Source organism: Anguilla rostrata, chromosome 12, assembly GCF_018555375.3.
Source record: "Anguilla rostrata isolate EN2019 chromosome 12, ASM1855537v3, whole genome shotgun sequence".
Lineage (NCBI taxonomy): Eukaryota > Metazoa > Chordata > Actinopteri > Anguilliformes > Anguillidae > Anguilla > Anguilla rostrata.
Genome location: NC_057944.1, coordinates 8,344,104 through 8,361,408, shown reverse-complemented (window position 1 = coordinate 8,361,408; position 17,305 = coordinate 8,344,104). Strand labels below are relative to the sequence as shown.

Genomic DNA, 17,305 nt, shown 5'->3' with positions numbered 1-17,305 from the left:
GAAAATCATCACTTGTTACGAAGGTTGTACAAAATCAAAATCAGTCAGGGGATCTAATTATATCCGAGGAGTCTGAAATAACTTCGCAAATGGAGCAGAGGAGGGCCGTATCTGTGTCTGGTTTTTATGTCAACCTCTGGCCTTAATTATTTAATTAGCCCTCACATCTATGCCATCTGATATTCTAGCCATATTTCTTGATAAGCACATGAATGACAGCTGAAGACTCTTCGTGTGTCCCTATATGAAGGCTGTTACTGTGATGTAATCTCGGACTGAATGCTGGTGTATACGGGCAGTTAGCTCATTCAGCCAGGGTAACTGGTGTAAACTAAGACTGCATACACACTAGCCCTCCAGGACTGAAATTCCCCCCCCTCCCCCACTTCCCCCCTGAGATAGAACAGTTTGGACAGTGAGGACAGCTGGCAGGTAAAGCACACAGCTTTTATTTGTCCATGGGGGGGCTGAAGATACTGCTGTCAGTTTTTATGTAAACTTGGCCTTTGAGCTTTACAGCTAAAAACCCAGCCCACTTTGAGCTTCAGAGCTAAAACCCAGCCCAGTTTGAGCTTCAGAGCTAAAACCCAGCCCAGTTTGAGCTTCAGAGCTAAAACCCAGCCCAGTTTGAGCTTCAGAGCTAAAACCCAGCCCAGTTTGAGCTTCAGAGCTAAAACCCAGCCCAGTTTGAGCTTCAGAGCTAAAACCCAGCCCAGTTTGAGCTTCAGAGCTAAAACCCAGCCCAGTTTGAGCTTCAGAGCTAAAACCCAGCCCAGTTTGAGCTTCAGAGCTAAAACCCAGCCCAGTTTGAGCTTCAGAGCTAAAACCCAGCCCAGTTTGAGCTTCAGAGCTAAAACCCAGCCCAGTTTGAGCTTTAGAGCTAAAAACCCAGCCCAGTTTGAGCTTCAGAGCTAAAACCCAGCCCAGTTTGAGCTTCAGAGCTAAAACCCAGCCCACTTTGAGCTTTTAATCCAGTTTGTACATATCACTACTGATGAGCAAACTCCAGCTGATGTTGGTTTGATACTGGTTCAACCAGACGCTCATACCACATCCCTAAACACACATTTCACATCCCCAAACACACACATCACATCCTCTACTGAGACATTTGTTCATGCAGCTGTTTTACGGCGAAAAGAAAAGATTTTCTCCAGATCGGCGGCTGCTCTGCTGTCGCGCCTCGCTGTGATTCGCGCTGTGGCGCGTTTGGGCACGTTTTTGGGCGCTTCTTTTTTCCCCAAATCCGCGCGGGTCAGGCGGTGTGAAATGAACGCGCGTAGGATTGCCCAGCGGGCGCGTGCCGCAGCTTCCGCTGTGCTTCACCGCTAGGACTGCGGTCAATCCAGGTGCGTACGGGCCCGTTGAAACGAAGCTCTCTGCGGGTCTGGATCCGCGAGCGAACCGACGCTTCCTGCTCACATCATCTACTCACCAAATGTACCAATAATTAAATATGGCTCCACTTCAGCACTGTACTGGCACAGCAGTCAGTTACATAATGCTGAAACTAAAGGAGCAATCCACACTAGTGTCAACACTACGGAAGTTACTTACAGGTAGCTGAGGGCAAACGGAGCGCTTATTTTTTGTGTGCTCTGTGAGGTATGTACTGTAGAGGAGTGTGTGTGTGTGTGTGTGTGTGTGTGTGAATGGGGACAGGAATGCGCTTGCTAGCCCTTTTCACACTAATGTGTAGACACTGCGGGCCACACCCCATCTGCGCCCCCCACCCGACCCCCCACCCCCCCCCCACCCACACCCCGTACACTGTCTGTTTTTACCGCATCGATGCTGTACCCGCCCCTGGAACTCTGTCCCGCTGCACTGTTATGAATGTAAACAGTGTGATGCTAACTTACGGAGCTAGCATACCGTGGAAGGGCCCGGATTGGAATGTGCATTTCTCTCCAGGCAACCTTTCCCAATCGCAATCTTCCTGTGTAATCTCTGCTGGCTGGGGGGGGGGGCGGGGATGCGGGTGCTTTGGGGGTGGTGAGGGGGGGGGGTGGGAGGGTTCATAAATATTCCTTATGGCTCATACTTTTTCCCTGGCCTCTCGTTTCGCTTGGAGGGGCCAACCTGTCCCCTGAGGTATTACTGCGGTGTCTTACAGAAAGTAAAAAAAAAAAAAGAAAAGAAAAGTTACGAGTTACAGTTTTTTCAAAATAAAAGTTTTTTTTTTCCCCTGTGGGTCGTCCCGTTGCACGCGTCACATGGAACCCGCCCTGGCGTCAGGGTGCGAAGGCCAGCGGGGGGGCGGGGTTGGGGGGGCACCGGAGGGGGGGGGGCGGGACGCGAGCCGGCCGGGCAGCTGCAGCAGACAGCCCCGCGCTCGTGATGTCATCGCTGGCTAATTGGCGGGCGGGGGTCGGGTAATGGTGGCGCTGTCCCCAGCGCCCCCGGGCAGGGCTTCAAACAGGGTCGCCTTTATGCCCAAAATAGACACGGCGGGAAATCGTTACAGGGGGCGGGGGGGGGAGGGAGGGGGAGGGAGGGTGCGCTGCAGGCTAATAAAACTAGGTCCTGTTTATGGATCTTCAGAGCGAGCAGCGCTGGGTGATAATGGGCCTGTTTGTACCGAGCCAGGTTGGTCCCCTGGCTGACAGAGGTGGGGTGGGTTTAAGTGAATTAGTTAATGTTGGGTAAACAGGGGGTTTGGCAGAGGGCGGGGGGGGGGGGGGGGTGTGTTAGCGTGTCACCGTGACCGCAGCTGAGGGGTCACGCTGTGTTTTTGGGCCCCGGTGATGACTAGGGGGGGGCCAGAGAGGGGGGGTAATGAAGCGATCCCTGTGGGGATGGTGTTCCTCGTACTGTTGCTCTGGGAGAAAGTGCTGAAAGAGACGGACTCTAATGGCTGCTGCTTCTACTCGGCAAACTGAGGATTTACGGGCAAAACCTAAACCAAAGCACATGTGCTTAACCCAGCGATCTGTGCTCTACCCTCTGGCACGGAGCTGTGCGTGTGTTTGCGTGCGTGTGTGTGCATGCATGTCTGTATGTGTGCGTGTGTGTATGTGTGTGCGTGCGTGCGTGCGTGTGTGTGTGTGTGCATGCATGTCTGTATGTGTGCGTGTGTGCGTGCGTGTGTGTGTGTGTGCATGCATGTCTGTATGTTTGTGTGCGCATGTGTGGCATTTTTGCCCTGAGGTCATGTGACCTTGTTACAGTACGTGTAAGTGCAGGGGGCGTGGCAGAGCTGAGCACGGCCCTGTCGCCTTTCTCCGATTGGCTCCTGCTTTGCTCCTGCGTGTCCCTAGGTTATGTAAAGGTACATTTGACCTCATACTCCCAGTCAAAAGCAAAAGCTTTGTCACTCAAAAAAAAAAAACCCAAAGAAACGTTTTTTGGCAAGCTCAGGGGTCCCCGCGTCTCATGAAAAGCGCCGTGTTTTGCAGTGAGGAGAGAGTCGTGCTCCTCCGCCCTTCATTTGTAAGTCAAAGTCGAGGGCCCTGGCAGATTGCGTTCAGCCAGGAAGTGGAGCTCTGTTTCCCAGCAGGATTGAAGAACGTTGTGCCGCTCTAAAATAGATAGAGATCTGCCCTGAATTTAAAGACCCCATAGACAAAGACCCAGAGTCCCAGAGAGAGAGAGCGAGCGAGGGAGAGAGAGAGGGAAAGAGGGGAGGGTAGAGAGAGAGAGCGAGGCACAGAGAGAGAAGGGATGAGAGAGACTGGGTTGAGAAGGGAGTGAGAGTGAATTTGTTTTTTTTCGCTGTCAGGTGAACTCAATGCACAGTCACCTCTCCTCTGACTGCGGGCTGTACCGTGCCCTAGCCGCGCCCACCGGAGGCTCTCATTGGTTAAAATGTCATTGTGTAATCCTGCCACTTGAAAGGAAAAATTGGAACGGGAAAGAAATATTTGTGGCATGAGTGATTTTCTCAGTTAATAAACGTCCCTCCTCACAAAATGAACGTGACACGTGCTTGTCGAATATGGACGTGATGAATCACATGCTGTCATTTTTATCGTCACCCAAAGTGTTAACATATGCTGCCCCATTAAATGGCGCATGTGAGTTTTATGTTGTGGGATGAAGTTGATGTAAAGACCCTGGTGTTGTCATGCTGACGCTGGAGCTCTTGTGCGATTGGCCAACCGTCTCTGTTCCGCTCAAACACAGAGGACTCTTTGTCTGTTCCTGCTGCCTCCTAGTTTTTTTTGGGGGGTTTTTTTTGTGAAATTTCCTTCCGGTTTTTCTCTAAAAATCTCTTTGGATGAGTCCAAGCTGACTCCAGCAGTGGCGGAACCGCCGGGTGGGGACTGTGGTGTGAGCGAGTTTGCGGTGGACGCTGGCGTGCGGCGTCCCGCGGAGAGACGGACTTCCTGTTTGTTTACTGTCGCTTGAATGGCCGTCCGTCCGCTTCCCCGAGGCGTCTGGCGCTGTGTGATGGATCTGCCCTGTGACCTGGCCCGAGCCAATCAGGAGCCGGCTGCCCCTGGCCGTGCGGTGGGCTGGGAGCCCGTGCCTCTGTCGTAAGGGAGACTGCTGACCCCCAGTGGCCACCACTGGAGTTACAGTCATGCAGAAAAAGAGGCTCTCCGTGTTTGTTTATGGACCGAAGCTGTGATAATGGCAGGATTCGGTGTCAGGCAGATAGGCAGGTGATGCGGTGGGGATAGGGGTTTGCCAGATGGCCAGTTTTGGACCGGAATGTCTGGTTTTAAAACTATCTGGACAGGTCTGGTCTGTGGTTCCGAATGTCCAATATGAACGTCCGGTCTGAAAAATAGTTTGAAATTGTGGCGCTAGTTTGTGATGGAATTTCTTCAGTCTGCACAGTTTTTCCCTCCTTACCTCTCCCTCTCCTCACTAGTCCCAGTTGCTCCAACTGCCCCCCCCCCCCCCCCAACTCCGCTTCATGATACAGCTTCAAGCTGCCTCAGTGGTCAGCGAACCCTAACCTGGCCTGTGCGTGTGCGTGTGCACATGCGTGTGCGGTGTCCGGTTTTGACTCATTCTAAACGTTAATGTGGCGACTCAAAGGGGACAGCTATGTAGGCTTGACGTGTGAACCGTATAAAGCGCATGAGACACTGAGTGTGAGCGCACATCTGTGAACCGTAGGCAGGGTTTTTTCATCGGCCGTGTCTGTGGGCACTGTTCTCCTGTTGTCTGCTCTTTCACCGCTTGCTAATTGAGCTTTAAATAGAGCCTTTGTTCCAGGCCCGTTGGTAAAGGCTTGCTGTGCTCTCTGTTTGGGCTTTTTGTTTTTTTTTAACCGCCGCTTCATTTTCTGGCAGAGATAGTTTGAGTGAAAGGCCAGCTTGTTGTTTTATTTTAAAATGACATAACGGATTCGTGTAGTGGTGAGTGCTGTATGGGGATCAGTGCTGTGTGGGGATCAGTGCTGTGTGGGGATCAGTGCTGTGTGGGGATCAGTGTTGTGTGGAGATCAGTGCTGTGTGGAGATCAGTGTTGTGGAGATCAGTGCTGTGTGGGGATCGTGGTTGTGGATCAGTGCTGTGTGGAGATCAGTGCTGTGTAGGGATCAGTGTGGTGTGAGGATCAGTGGCATGGCAGGGTTCAGTGCTGTGTGGAGATCAGTGTTGTCGCGTGATCATGCTGTGTGGGATCCGGGTGTTGGGGATCAGTGTTGTGTTGGGATCGTGTTGTTTGGGGCTCAGTGTTTTGGGGATCAGTGCTGTGTGGGGATCAGTGTTGTGTGGATCAGTGCTGTGTGGAGATCAGTGTTGTGTGGGGATCAGTGCTGTGTGGGGATCAGTGTTGTGCGGGGATCAGTGCTGTGTGGAGATCAGTGCTGTGTGTGGATCAGCGCTGTGTTTGGAGGGATCAGTGGCGTGTGGGGTTCAGTGCTGTGTGGGGATCTGTGCTCTGTTGTTGGGATCAGCGGTGTGTGGGGATCAGCGGTGTGTGGGGATCAGCGGTGTGTGGGTTTTGTACCATATATGGTCAGTGATGAGCATCTTTCTGAGGCTCTTGCATCAAACACTCACCCGTCTGAAGTGGTCCTCAGGTCCCCAAACAAGGGTACATGACATTCACATTTAAATTTATCTGGCAGTAGTAGCCAGTTCACAGCCCTAAGGTCAACAGAGAGCTCACACCAGCCACTCCTTTGTTTGAGTGTGTGTGTGTGTGTGTGTACGCATGCATGTGTGTGTTTGTGTGTGTGTGTGTGTGTGTGAGTGTGCATATGGCTTTTTGCATAATTTTTGGAACCCCTCCCAAGAGTGTAATCCTGCTGCACCATCTCTGACCCGGACCTGCGGGCTAATTCCTGGATGGATCTTATCGACCAATCACGCTCGGCTGCTTCACCTCGGCTCCTCCTCTCGGTGGGCCCCAGCCAATCATGCTCGGCTACTGTGCCGGTCCTCACCTTAGAAAGAAAATTGTGCTCTTATTTTTGGGGCCATGGAGTGCAGTTTCAGGTTCTCTGACAAAATAAACGGGTGTTTCAACGATGTAGCCTAACTGTGAATTTAGCCACTGACATCACCAGGAATCTGTTGAAAGGTACTTATTGAGGTCATTCACAATGTTCCAGATCATTCTTATTAATAAAAGGAAAGGTTCAGACTCAGTTTGAAGAAGACCTTGTGCTTTGGAGACAAGTCCACTTTAAAGTGAGAAAGTTTCACCATGTGTTTATAAAAAAAACAAGAAGAGAAGTACAGGAGGAAATGATTTCGTCAGTAACTGATTTTTAATATCTGATGAGGGTTACAGTGTCAGGATCGCATGCTTCTAACCGACCTGCTGAAAACCATCGGACTTAGTTTTTTGTGTTTTTGACACTAAGTGAACACAAAAGACATTCAGTAAAAACTATTTTAATTGCTGGTTTGTAGTGGACTGTGACACCTGACACATTCTGAATGCAGAGTCATCAGTGTGAGTTGAAATTAAATGCAGCTTTAAAAAACGCTTCTGGTGCTGAGTTGCTCCCTCAGTGTAATGGCAGTACCTTCACCTTGCCACTAGATGGCTTTTCTCTGATGTACAAGTGATCTGTGTGTATGACTGTATGAGTTTGAATGCTTGTGTGTGCTTGGTTAATTGTATTGTGTGTGTGTGCATGTCTTTTGTCCATTTCCGCTCTCCAATAATGCGTTCCCACAGACTGCAAACTGCCATTTCTCTTTGCAGACGGTAGCTATGGTCGACACTGTCAGTGTCATAAGGCAGCACGTGTGAGTTAATTATCGCTTTAAAAGGTGCTAATTTTCAGGTAATGGCAGACATACTCTGCATAGAGGCTCGATGTTGGCAGTGACGGGTTGACGTCGGTTGAATGCGTGGGCATGTCAAGTGTCCTGTGAGCAAGCTTTGTCCATTACCCCTAACCCCAACCAACTGGCGATTGAGAGGCATTCCAGCGTAGTCGTTGGATAAAGCGCTATATGGTCATTTACTTTTACCATAATGTGCATCTGTCTGTTCCTGGTAAAAATAAACCTGAAAGGAAAAAAGCTGTGTCTGAAAAGAGAGATTATATAGAACGTGACATAACATAACATAACACAATGACGAGAACAGGCCATTCAGCCCAACAATGCTCGCCGTTTTCGTGACTACATTAGTGCTCTGATTGCATACAGACTAGATAATATCTAACACCGTATCAAGGCTAATCTAAAAAATTCCCAGTGTTTTTGCCTCTACTATGTGACCTGGAAGGCTATTCCACACATTGACTACTCTCTGCAATGGTTCTCTGCTAATGGTTCCTCATTAGTGTGTTATACAGGGTTAGCGAATGTAGGCTTCATTTAAAGTGTAAAAAGCATTCGTTTTGGTGCTACAGGTGTTTTAGCGTTAGCCCGAGCTGTGTTTGTGCATTGAACTGGACGCCAGGCTCAGAGGCCTGTGGGAAATGGCTGTCGATCCGTTTGCAGATATGGGCGTGATCGAACGCGGCCTGTTCGCGGGGCTACGCTAAGCGTGTCGGTGAGGGGTCAGAGCTGTTGATTGACGTGCTGTTTTTATAGTGAGCTGGCCCCCTAGTCTGAATGAGGGCCAATCTAGGCTCACTGGACTCTGTTAGCATTCGCTGTCTAATTATACAATCTCTATGTGCTTAGCCTTAATGATGCGTGTGTGTGTTTGTGTGTGTCTGAGACTGTGTGTGAGTGTGTGTGTGTTTGTGACATTGTGTCTCTGTGTGTGTGTGTCTGTGTGTGTCTGTGTGTGTATGTGTGTGTGCATGAGTGCATGAGTGAGTGAGTGTGTTTCTGAGACTGTGTGTGTGTGTGAATGTGTCTGTCTGAGACTGTGTGTGTGTGTGTGTGTGTGTGTGTGTGAGTGCGCGCATGTGTGCGTGTGGGTGTGAGACTAGGTGTTTTTGCGAGGTATGACAGTAGTGTCTGATGTCGCTGTTGACAGGGTCCTGTGGGACAGGGGGTTGAGGGCACTGTGCTGTGCTGTCAGACAGTGCATGAGGGCTCACACTGGGAGGCTAAATGCCTCCTGTTTTTAGGTGCATCAGCCAGTCTAGGGTGTCTGAAATGGGGGGTGGGGGGGGGGGGCAGGGCATGGGGGCTGAGGTCTGTCTTACTGACCCACTTCTGTCACTCTGAGTCATGCAGGGACTAGGGGCACTTGCTCAAGCATGCCTGCTTGTGCTCTTAGCACTGCGGTGTGTACTGTATGTGTGTACTGTATGTCTGTTTGTGTCTGTGTGTTTATGTGTGTGTGTGTGTGTGCACATGCATGTGTGTGAGTGTGTGTGTATGTATATGTGTGTGTGTGTGTATGTGTGTGTGTGTGTGTGTGTGTGTCTGTCTGAGACTAGGTGTGTGTGTGTGTGTGTGCGCGCGTGCCTGTGGGCGTGTGTGTGTGCGTGTGAGTTAATTTGTGGGACATTTAATGTTGCCTCCATTACAGGGTTAAAAGCTTCCATCAGTGTGTCTTTCTGAAACTCAGTGTGTGTGTGTTTGTGTGTGTGTCCCCCTAAAGCACAGACCCAGCCCCGTACGTCCCCCTGAAGCACAGACCCAGCCCCGTACGTCCCCCTAAAGCACAGACCCAGCCCCGTACATCCTCCTAAATCACAGATCCAGCCCCGCATGTCCCCCTAAAGCACTGCTCCTCCTCCGCGTGTGCGCCCCCTAGTGGCTCGCTCTCTCGCCTCTCTGTAACGACGGCAGACAGAAACGGGCTTAATGTGGGACAAGCAGACAGTTCCAATCACGGCCTTTCCCTCCCAGAGCGGCGATGTTATCTCAGCGCTGTTCTGATAACCCCACCTGAGCTAAGAATATACTCAACACCGTGGGGGGGTTGTGAGGGGGACTCCTCCACCCCTACCCTCTGCTTGCCTGAGTGATGTACATCTTCTCCTGAATGTGTATAGACCCCCCCTGATATTCTGGTCTCCTGTCTGTAACTTTCTGTGTGTCAGTACTGCAGCAAAGACACGTTTCCCACTGTCTCTGGTCTCATGTAGTACCAGTGGACTCTGTGTCTGGATATGGATATGAGTTCACAATGCACTGTGCTACATACCGTGCTACATTATGCCATGTGACGCTATGTTGTGCTCTGCTAATCGTGCTCAAGGAACACGTTATATCAAATTAAAGTCCATGCTGCTCACAGCATTGCCGAATGTTGCTGAACTTCAGCAGAGTGACGTTTCTGATTCCCATGATTCCTAAACCTTCTGTGAACATCTCTGCAGACCAGCTTAGCCACGGTAGCCTCTGATACAGCAGCCACTTTACAGAGTCGTGTATGGGATTGGAAATGCTTCTCCTACGGGGGGTTGTGACCTCAGGGTATGATATTATCTCTCCCCCCACCCAGGTACACCCCAGTGCACCAGCGTTTGGAGACCTGGGCCCCATTTATAAAGTGTTCATACACACACAGATTTGATCCTAAATTCAGTATGTATGATCTCACATGAAAATCGACGCATACTTTGATATTCATAAAACTCAAAACTGCCGTGGAAATGTTTTTTTTATGTATGCAAACTCCGGAGTACACGTAAAAACTTTTCCTTGAGGCCATGCGGCTGTACTGCAGGCTCAACAAAAAAAGTTGTTAGATCAGAATATTTTTTCCAATCCCTCACATATGGAGATATATAGACTATTAGACAACGTGTGCATCAGATTTATTTTTGTGATAAACCCTGTGAAACACAGTGTTGTGGGCCTATATCTAGGCTATTGCTGCATTTGACATTAGCCCTTAGCATTATGAAGTGGGCCAACCTTTATGAAAAATAGAATAGCCTAATAGTAACAATAACAGCAACAAGAGCAGCAGCAATAATAATTCCTTAATGGTTTTCAAACTTAAAAATCAATGTGTAACTTAAATATACGTCACATGTCATTATGATTGATATACAGAAATGCTATATAGTTGGGAACGAGCAACAGAAGGCTTGTGCTGACCGCTGTCAAAAAATAAATAAGAAGAAAGATGTAAAATGGCTGTATGTCAATGTTATATCACATGACAGTGAATTTTCAGGGAGTATATTGCAGAAAACCCAACACGCATGGATACATGAGTGTGTTCTGGGGGTGGAGTTGCTAAGCTCTTTCACACGCATGCAGTTTTAGGGTGATTTATGATTTATGATTTATAAATGGATGGTGCGTGGGAAGGATGTAGGAACATTTCTTGGCACGTATGGGCGGTTTTAACGATGGTACGCTCGCACTTAGGAGTAATTCTAAGGTAGTTTTATAAATGAGAACCCTTGGTTCTGAGGTGGTTTTTTTGACTCACCTGGGTGAGAGGGCGGGGAGGGGCAGGGAGGGTTTGATATTACCACTTAACCCTCCTGTTATGTTGCGGGTCAAATTGACCCTTTTAGTTGAAATCTAGGAAAATACTTAAATTATTTTTCAGTATGAAGCTTTTACTGGCCTTAATTAGTGTAATCAACATTTTAAATGAAAATGGTTCATTTCATGTATTTGCAAACCCCCCCTGTATGGGGATTGACCCGGGAACATTTTTGCTGTACCTAAAAAATGAACAGAACAGGAGGGTTAACTAAGTCATTTTGTAGTTTCCTGAAAGCCAATGTCAGGCACCTTGTGCCTGTTGCAATATTATGCAAACCTATGTAAAGATCTATTCTAAAGCTTTTGTCGCCCTCTGGTGGAGCATTGAGAGAAGTGTCCCAGGAGTCAGGAGTGAGTCAGTGTTGAACGTGTGCTCGCCCTCTACTGGCCATTGAAGTGAGGTGCTCTTCTTCCTGTGTTCTAAATTCCTGTACAGTGAGTGGCTAATTGCACTAGCTTTTATTTTGTTTCCAGAAATATGTCATATATAAGGGAACCCCCCTGTTTTCACATATAGACCATTTGACAGGTCATGTAGCCTATATGAAGGCCTCAGGGGAGGGGCTAATTCGGTTTCTGCTGAATCACTGCATTCTCAGTTTACTCCCATTGGACGGACAGTCAGGAGGATCCGGTTCATGTCCCTGTGCGGCTGATTCTCCCAGCGTGCATTGCTGATTCTCTCACATTCTTTGCTGAACTCCAGGCCAAGATCATCCGCCAGGCCCCTTCCGGAGGGGTGCTTAGTGAAATGGCCAATGTTAATTAAACTCCTAATAGATAATATTTGGTCCCACATTCCAGAGTGGAACCAAGTGTTATCTGTCAAAGAGTTGAACTAACACTGGACATTTTACTGTGTGGGTGTTTTTGGGCACACAGAAATACCTCTACCTCTGGGTCTAATGGAACGCTGATATGCAACATTAAATAAAATAAATAAATAAACAAACACAAATTTTCTATTTTAGAAGGAACTTAGCTGCTCTAATTTTTGACATTATCCCCAGACAGCGTGCTGTGGTTTGGGATCAGCTCTGTCTCCTCTGTGATTTCCCAGTGCGGTCTCTCCTGGCTTCGTTGACACTGAGACACACAGTGAGCGGCACTATGAGTGCTAATTCACCTGTGGATAGCCACCACGGTAAATGGTAAATGGACTGCATTTATACAGCGCTTTTATCCAAAGCGCTTTACAATTGATGCCTCTCATTCACCAGAGCAGTTAGGGGTTAGGGGTCTTGCTCAAGGACACTTCGACACGCCCAGGGCGGGGTTTGAACCGGCAACCCTCCGACTGCCAGACAACCGGTCTTACCTCCTGAGCTATGTCGCCCCACCAGACACTTAGCAGGTACTTTCCCTCATTGGACTTCCATTACCTGAAAGGCTATAATGAGCTAACGCACTGAATGTATTACTTACTGAATTGTCTTATTTTAATTTACTTTCTGCCGTCTAGTTTTCTGGTTGCCTGTAGCATTACATCACCATCACTACTGAGTCTGTGGAAAGAATCAGGAGTGAGTGTGGTTGGAGCATACTGTATGTATCTTACCCATAACGCACTGCACTGTTGCACTTCCTGTTGCCAAACGGGCGCGGGTGCGAGTAGCATCATTTCCTGAAACACACAGTCTCCGCGCTGTAAACCTGAGATTCACCCTCGACTGTGTTTCCTGCTGAAGCTCTGTGCTGCAGTCAGCCACACACAGACATGGCGGATCTACAGCGAAGAGAAACAGGAGAGAAGGTCAATTTTCAATCCCCTTTCTCTATCTCATTCTTTCTTTCTTTTTGTAATGCATTCACTCTGGCTTCTGTAATTTCTCTAAGATTTCTCTATGTTTTTTTAAAAACAAAACACTCCCTCACACTTCTGTTCCACACACACACACAGTAACTGTCTCTTTGTCTCTGTCTAACACACAGACGCCGGTACACATTCAGTATGTCGGTCTGAACGCGAGGGGTAGGCTGTTAATGCGGTGTGAGTGAGGGGGGCTGTTCACCTCCTCCTGTAAATTCTTGGGGGAGGGGGGTGGGAAGGGGGGTCTCTATTTTTAGGGCCGCCCGTATCGTTGTAGCAGCTGTTTCCACACCCTCTTCCCTCTCGGGCCAATGGGAGCGGCCGCAGGAATAGGGTCGTCCAACCGTCCGGTCGCGTTGACCCGCCTCTCCTCACTCCAGTCCCTGGCGTCACCGCGGGTGACATCTCTCCCTCTCTCTTTCTCTCTCTCTCCCTCCCTCTCTCTCACTCTCTCTCTCTCTGTCTCACTCTCTCTCTCTCTCTCTGTCTCTCTCCCTCTCTCTCTCTCTCTGGCCTTTGGTCTGGCGGGACCCCAGCTCACGCTTCTCTCTCTGGCGATTAGGGACCGCGGGCGAAGGCGCTCGCCCCACTGACGCAAGGTAACGGACCAGCGGGTACTCCCTCGCTCGCGTTTCGCTCGCCCGTCCCGTGTGCCGAGCCGGTCCGGGGGAGTCTGCGGGCTGGCGTGGCTACCGCTATTTTTAGGGCTGACTGGGACGGGGGGGGGGGCGGGGGCGCGGGGTTCTGCTACGGCCCCGGGCGCACTCACGCGCCGGGCCGGGAGGGAACCGGGGACAGCGAAGGGTTAAACGCGGGCTGCGGACGGGCTGTGGAACTCCGCTGAGACCGCTCGTGCGTCTGAACGACTCCGCTCCTGCTCTGGGAGCGGCTTATCAGTGCTAGGGGAAGCCACCTGGCTGCTGGAAAAGAGCATGCCTGTGAGGAAGTGTGTGTGTGTGTGTGTGTGTGTAAGCATGTGTGTGTGTGTGTGTGTGTGTGTGTAAGCATGTGTGTGTGTGTGTGTGTGTGTGTAAGCATGTGCGTGTGTGTGTGTGTGTGTGTGTGTGTGTGTGTGTGTGTGTGTGTGTAAGCATGTGTGTGTGTGTGTTAGAGAGAAAGTGTGTGTGTGCACGTGTGAGTGTATGTGTGTGTGTGTGTGTGTGTGTAAAAGCAGAAGTTTTTTAGAGTAGAGTCTAGCAGCAGCAGGTTGGGCCTGTTTTCAGCGTGTAAAGAGGGGAAGAAGTGAAAGTTCCCGCTGTGGTTGTGGGGTCAGAAGGACAGGGTTCGCGCGCTTGTGTCTGGCTGTTCCTCCGGCGTGTCTGTAGGGTGGAACTCAGGCGTTCTCCACGTTTACTCTTCACCGCCGGCGTGTGTAACTGGAGCTGCTGCCTGTTTCCCTCGGTGTCTCAGGCCTCAGAATGTTGGAAACACCTCAGCGGAGTGGAGAAGAGCTGCTTAAAGCTGAGGAAGAGCTGTGAGGAAGAGCTGCTTAAAGCTGAGGAAGAGCTGAGGAAGAGCTGTTTAAGGCTGAGGAAGAGCTGAGGAAGAGCTGTTTAAAGCTGAGGAAGAGCTGTGAGGAAGAGCTGCTGTTTAAAGCTGAGGAAGAGCTGTGAGGAAGAGCTGCTGCTTAAAGCTGAGGAAGAGCTGCTTAAGGCTGAGGAAGAGCTGAGGAAGAGCTGCTTAAAGCTGAGGAAGAGCTGTGAGGAAGAGCTGTGAGGAAGAGCTGCTTAAAGCTGAGGAAGAGCTGTGAGGAAGAGCTGCTGTTTAAAGCTGAGGAAGAGCTGCTTAAGTGAGGAAGAGCTGCTTAAAGCTGAGGAAGAGCTGTGAGGAAGAGCTGCTGTTTAAAGCTGAGGAAGAGCTGCTGTTTAAAGCTGAGGAAGAGCTGTGAGGAAGAGCTGCTGTTTAAAGCTGAGGAAGAGCTGCTGTTTAAAGCTGAGGAAGAGCTGTGAGGAAGAGCTGCTGTTTAAAGCTGAGGAAGAGCTGCTGTTTAAAGCTGAAGAAGAGCTGCTTAAAGCTGAGGAAGAGCTGTGAGGAAGAACTGCTGTTTAAAGCTGAGGAAGAGCTGCTGTTTAAAGCTGAAGAAGAGCTGCTTAAAGCTGAGGAAGAGCTGCTGTTTAAAGCTGAGGAAGAGCTGTGAGGAAGAGCTGCTTAAAGCTGAGGAAGAGCTGTTTAAAGCTGAGGAAGAGCTGTGAGGAAGAGCTGCTTAAAGCTGAGGAAGAGCTGCTGTTTAAAGCTGAGGAAGAGCTGTGTGGAAGAGCTGCTTAAGGCTGAGGAAGAGCTGTGTGGAAGAGCTGCTTAAGGCTGAGGAAGAGCTGCTTAAAGCTGAGGAAGAGCTGTGAGGAAGAGCTGCTCTTTAAAGCTGAGGAAGAGCTGTTTAAAGCTGAGGAAGAGCTGTTTAAAGCTGAGGAAGAGCTGCTCTTTAAAGCTGAGGAAGAGTTGCTTAAAGCTGAGGAAGAGCTGAGGAAGAGCTGCTCTTTAAAGCTGAGGAAGAGCTGTGAGGAAGAGCTGCTTAAAGCTGAGGAAGAGCTGTGAGGAAAAGCTGCTTAAAGCTGAGGAAGAGCTGCTGTTTAAAGCTGGGTGCTGCTCTGTTACAGAGCTCTGTGTTCTGAATGGGTTATGGTGGGGAAAGAGCCTGTCTTGTCTGTCTGGTATCTATCTGTGTGTCAGGTGTACAGGGTTATGGTCAGACCTGGCTTTTCAGGACGTGAAGGGAAGAACGTTGATCAGAAACAGGGGGAGGTCTGTGTCTGAGGGTAGACCTGTTGTGTCCACACCACACAGCCCCCACGGTTGGATTTTATTCCCACTTCCGTGCTGGGATGCGGTTGGTGCGTTTCGGGGGCTGAGGTTGCAGGTTTGACTCCTAGGTGGCACTGCCACTCTGACCTTAACCTGAATGTACTGCGGAATATCCTACTGAATACAGGACCACGCTGTGCCACTGCCTGTGTGCTGAACACAGGTTTCGGCTCTAGAAAGCCTCAGGTATGCGGTTGCTTTGTGGTCCCTCTGCGGTTGGAGCTAGCCTGTTGTTGCTGCTTCTGCCCCCCCGGCTCTGTGGAGGGTTAGCTGGGGAACCGTCGGGGGGAGTGGCGGAGGGCTCTCCCCTAGCTGTGGGGGGGTTAGAGAGGGCAGGAGCTGGACGTGAGCAGCTGTGGCCAGCCCAGCCCTTGCCCTGACGTCTAGACCCCCTTCTGCCTGCCGGAATGGCATGTTTCCATTGGTCGACTGTCTTCCCCCTGCGATGTCATCAGTATCAGAATACTGTTGACTCATCTTGGTCTGTTTGTGTTTGTGTGTTTTTCGAAACTGGTAGCGGTTTTGTCGTAACTGTGGCAATGTAATTGGATGTGGATGTGTGTGTGTGTGAGAGAGAGAGAGAGAGAGAGAGAGAGAGAGGCTTTATTTTGGACGAGGGATGGAGGTGCATTAAACTATCATTGGGGGATTCTAAAATAAACTGCTCAGAAATACTGTCCTGAGACAAGCATACTCCCCAGACCACAGGCTGCAGGGCTGAGTGACTGACGCAGAGGAACTGAAAGAGTTAGATTAACTAAGTGGAACAGAAAGAGTGAGAGTGATGCATCCCTGCTGTAATGTGCTGTAATGGTCCTATAATGGGGTTACATTACATTACATTACAGGCATTTAGCTGACGCTCTTATCCAGAGCGACTGACATTGCATCCATTTATACAGCTGGATATATACTGGAGCAATGCAGGTTAAGTACCTTGCTCAAGGGTACAACAGCAGTGTCCTACCGGGGAATCGAACCTGCGACCTTTAGGTTACAAGACCAACTCCTTACCCATTATACTACACTGCCGCCCATCATTAAGATCCCTCTCTCTCTCCCGCTCGCTCTCAGGGTAACGACCTGTCTGTTTATCCTCCACTCTGGAATTCACAGTGAAGGAACGGGAGCAGCTAAATTAGTCCAGCAGTGATAAGGCAGTAGAGTGGTGGTATGTGTGTGTGCATGTGCGTGCGCGTGTGTGTGTGAGATTGTGTGTGTGTGTGTCTGTGTAATTGTTTGTGTGTGCGTGTGTCTGTGTGATTGCATGTGTGTGTGTGTGCATGTGTTTGTGTTTGTGTGTGTGTGTGTGTGTGTGTCTGTGTGTGTCTGTGTGATTGTATGTGTGTGTGTGTTTGTGCGATTGTGTGTGTGTATCTGTGTGAGTGTGTGTGTGTGTCTGTGCGATTGTGTGTGTGTGTGAGTGTGTGTGTGTGCATGTGTGTGTGTGTGTGTGTGAGATTGTGTCTGTGTGTGTCTGTGTAATTGTGTGTGTGTGCGTGTGTCTGTGTGATTGCATGTGTGTGTGTGTGTGTGTGTGCATGTGTTTGTGTTTGTGTGTGTGTGTGTGTGTGTGTGTGTGTGTCTGTGTGATTGTATGTGTGTGTGTGTGTCTGTGCGATTGTGTGTGTGTGTCTGTGTGAGTGTGTGTGTGTGTGTGTGTGGCTGATGTGATTTGCGGTCGCTGGTTGTGTTTTCTCTGTTCTGACCGCGCTCTGTGGTCCTCCTGCATTTCAGATCGGCGTGCTCCCCCCTCCCCCCCTCTCTTGAGCCCTTTGGGCCTGCTGATGCACTGGTTCTGACCGCGAGCCCCAGGACCTCCAGAACCAGCTCTCAACCGTCCAGAGACCTTTGCTCCCCCCCACCCCCCCAAAATCTACACCCCCTCCCCTCCCCTCCCCTCATGACAGCAGAGTCG

The 17,305-nt window shown here is 49.8% G+C and overlaps 1 protein-coding gene across 1 annotated transcript in view; it reads left to right on the top strand.

Moving 5' to 3' along the window:
- The window catches only part of myo18ab (myosin XVIIIA b), a 125,989-nt gene that overhangs the window by 23,019 nt on the left and 85,665 nt on the right, over window positions 1-17,305 (top strand). The gene's annotated exons all lie outside the window — the stretch shown is intronic.